The following is a 4,543-nucleotide window of genomic DNA, read 5'->3' on the forward strand; positions in this document are numbered from 1 at the left end:
GACACTGAACAACAGTCCAAATACCATGTGACCATTGAGGAAAGGGTGGGTGTGTTTGAGACAAGTGTAGAGTTACAGCTGTATTGCATAAGGTATGGTAAATGCTGTGTCAATCATTAATATATGGTTATTTCAAATTCCTTGTGAGGTAGAGAGTGAGCTTAGTTTTGCACAACAATCAGGACAGAAAAATAATAACAACTCTATAGAATTAGCTTTGCAACCAACATGGGAGAAATAATAAAGGGAGAGGGAGGGGCAGAAATCTGATAGATCATCATCAGCCTTCAAACCTTACTACTGGGCCTCATACATTTCTTTATGATTGAAGAGTCAGACACAGACATGTAACTCTAATGAGTACTTAACACCACTGATTTTATATATGTATATAGAATATAAAATATAAATTAAGATATAAAATTATATATATATATATATATATATAAATAATATATAAGTCCATGATGGGGCACACAAAGTCACAAAGTATTTCTGATGTAACAATCTTCTGTTTTATTGTCAGGATGGCAAACACCATCCGAACAATAACACTAATCTAACACAGTTCATCTCTCTCTATTAGATTGCACAGGTTGACCAGAATAGATTGCCCTGCCCTCAGGAACATCCATCTCCCTTAGATAAAGTTGATTAGAACAGTTGCTCTGTTTTGCCTGTTTGCAAGGTACCATCATAGATTATCACTAAGCACAGGTGGTAAGTTAATCACTTTACTACAATATATATTTATCTATGGATGAGACACTTGCTGAGATGGATTTGATGATTGAAATATTTTTGGAGCGTGGCTATTCCAATCATCTACATGAAAATATTAAAGCGAAAGTCTTAAAAATTCCAGAATCTAACACGCTCATTACCAAGACTTTAAAAGAGCCATCTAATAAATTCCGGTGGGTACATCAAAATATCACAAAAAGTTCAATCATAGACGAAACAATGAAATCTTTATGGCCAATTATCTGGACCGACTCTGATTTCACCTCTTTGAGACATTTACCTATTGCGTCCTGTTACAAAAGTAGTCGAAATATTAGAGATCTTGATATGCGTACAGACATAACAAATATGTCTAGCAAGATGGGTAGAGTATTTGCAGGAAACTTTAAACGCCCCAATTGTGTCACATGTCATTACATTGAGACAGGTAATACTTTCAAACATCCACATCTAGGTAAAGAGTACAATATCTACTTTAAGCTCTAGTTTATTTGTAATGTATATCACATATGCCCTTGTGGCCTCAACATGGGCGAGACAACTTGAAAGTATAGAGAGGATAGCCTTGCATAGATCTGCAGTCAGAATGGTTCTAAAGAAATGTACTAGTGAACAACCAGTGGACAGACATTTTCTACGTGCTTGACACAACATAGCAATGCTTAGATATAAAATTATTGACAGGGACAATAAGCTATTGCAACTTGAATCAACTTGAATACACAAATTAAACACAGTGGCTCCATATGGCCTTAATAAAAATCTTTCATTAAATTGCTTTTTATAATTTAAACATTGAGGATCATCCATGTTCCGTGGGTGACATCTAGTGTTCTTTAGGTAAGAGCCTGCAATGTCTCCCATGGACATGTGTTCCTATATTTTTTTGCACATTTTTTGTATATTTCTTGTATATTGTTAATTTTTTGTATATGGTGATTTTTTATTTGCTCATTAATGCTTTGATAGTGTCAAAGATATATGCTGAGTGGTTGCAATAGATCTACCTACAATGTATACATGATATTGTTGTGGGTTAATTTTATAGTGATATTTTATAAATGTTGTGTATTTGTTCATTAACTCAATCAGATGTTGAGTAATTTGTTATTTGAGGTCCTATGTTACGCTTTCTCACTATTATATCAGTAATGTAATGTTTTTGGTACAACCAGTATTGTCCTTTTAAAATTCCATGTTTTTATACCAGCCACACCATCCTGAAAAAGCTCAATCTCATCATATCTCGAAAGCCAACCACGCTGGTTTTTATACTGATGACATGATAGTGCAGGAATGTTCTCTTCAGGTAATACAGACTGGAATGTTTAAATGTTAGGTGAATTGGGTATTTGTTACCATGATGTCCCTGAGGAAAGTTGTGAAGTGAAATGTAGGATAAAAGTGGATTAAAACACCTTCTCATCAACACAGTTGTCTGATTGAAATCCTTGACAAGCGCCGCTTCACCAATATCCGATGCATACACATATATATATGTATATACATTTACACATATATACATACATATATATATATATATATATATATATATATATATATATATATATTATAAGGGCACAGTCATGCCCTTATATTAAGGTTGCATCTAATTAACGACATTCTGCCATTATAAATCTGTGAGGGGGGGCATGGTGTTTGAGGGTCTACATTTTAAAACATATTAAAGCTATTAAGCTGAATATTGGCATGCTAATGGAGGACTGTCCACAGGTGCCGCATGCCAAATTTCAGAAAAAAATAATAAAAAATTACAAATTAGGAATAATCTGAACTTCAAAATCTCGCTGTTTTTTTCCACTTCCTGTTTTGCAAAAGTGACCGTTTTTCAGGGGAGAGCGTAACTCGGTGTACAGGGCGTTTAAAGACCTGGGATTTGTTTTGTAAGAAAGCTATTAGGGCTGAGGAGTGGCTTTGAGGGTTTAAAATTTTGAGAAATGTACAGTTTTTTTTACAATTTGGTAAGATATGCCCCATTTAAAAGATAGGGGATTTCATAACGTTGCACATGTCAGATAGAGGTGTGTGCTGGATGTACTCAGAGTGGCTTCACTTGAGAGTACTAATATGGCTGACTGACCCTCTTCATAAGAGATTTTCTTCTGTGAGCAGGAGAATTTAGCCATATTTATTGGGTACAGGTGGGCTGGTTGGTGTTTTGGGGCTGAGGGGAGGCACACTATACTGGTATTACCCCTGGCACTGCTCTCATTTCACAGTTTAAAAATCTCTCAGAGCGGTGCCAAAGCTGTGTTACAGAGCCCGTTTAAACTTCCCGCCCCTCAGTGATGTCAGTTAATTTATTCACTGCACTGAGCTGGGCGCGGGAAATTCAAAAGTGCTCGGAGGTTCCTTCAGTAATTGAAAAAAAAAAAAAGAAGCGTGGGGTCCCCCCTCTATTCAGTCTTAGGGGGGACATGCAGCAGGGGTCCCCCTGCCATAATGACAATCCAACCCCAGGCTGTTCAGTGCTGGGCTGGATTCCCTAGGGAGAGGGGTCCGTCGAAAAAAATGAGCTGGCCCCCACTTTAGGGACACCCAGCCCAGTGCTGAAAGCACTAGGGCTATTCCTACACCCCTGGGCTGTGGGTGTAGGGTAAAAACGGCGATTAAAGTATAAAAGAATCAAACGGACACCATTTTGTTTTGTGGAACTACAAGTCCGAGCCAGCCAGGGTGCCATAAATAGTGTGGGCATGCTGCTACTTGTATAACTACAAGCATCAGAATACCCATGGCAGCCAGGGCATGTTGGCACTTGGAGAACCACAAGTGCCTACATGCCCTGACACCCATGGCTGGCTGGGACCTGTAGTTCCACAAAAGAAAATGTTAAATAAATCAGAACTCCCTCATTAAAACCACAACATTTAATACAAATAATAAACCCACAATAAAAACAATAAACACCCTCATTTATACCATATATTTTTATTAAAAATAATAAATACCCTATACTTACCACTGACGTTTTCATCTGTCGTCAGCAGCTTTTAATGCAAAAATGGCTGTCAACCAAGTCCTCAATAATTTTCTATCCAAAGTCCGGCTTGTAAAAGTCCAAATTAAATTTCTAATTTACAAAATCCGGCTAGCAAACTCCAAAAAGTATTTGTATCCAAAAGTCCCTGCTTGAAATGTATTCTGTTCTTCTAGGGCACAAAGCCCCCCTTGTTGCTTGCAGTCTTCTGATCTTCTTGGCCAGTAGGACCCCCTTGTTGCTTGAAGTATTCTTGTCTTCAACCAGGAGGGCCCCAGATTTATAACATCCACAATTCTTCTTTCTTGATTGAAGAAAAAAAAAAAGAGCAGGACCGCCGCAAACAGCTTCTACACAGTAGAAGCTCATTGCGGTAGGTTTATTTATGGTATTTGGGATTTCCCACGACAGCGTGGGAAAATCCCCTAATACTATAAATAGACCTAGAGCAATGAGCTAAGGTCATTGTGTATCAGTTCTTCTAGAAGCTGTTTGCCTCGATCCTGCAGTCCTGCACTTTTCTTTTTATTCTTCAATCAAGAAAGAATCGTGGATCTTTACACTATAATCGCCGTTTATTACCCTACACCCACTGCCCAGGGGTGTAGGAAGAGCCCTAGTGCTTTCAGCACTGGGCTGGATGTCCCTAGAGGGGGGGGGCTATGGAATGCAGCCCAGCGCTGAACAGCCTGGGGTTGGTTTGTCATTATGGCAGGTGGACCCTTGCCGCGTGTCCCCCTGCTATTTTGCCACCAACCCTGGCTGGATTGCCTAGTGCTGGTTCAGTGAAAATCGAGG

Source organism: Mixophyes fleayi, chromosome 9 (assembly GCF_038048845.1).
Source record: "Mixophyes fleayi isolate aMixFle1 chromosome 9, aMixFle1.hap1, whole genome shotgun sequence".
Taxonomy (NCBI): Eukaryota; Metazoa; Chordata; class Amphibia; order Anura; family Limnodynastidae; genus Mixophyes; species Mixophyes fleayi.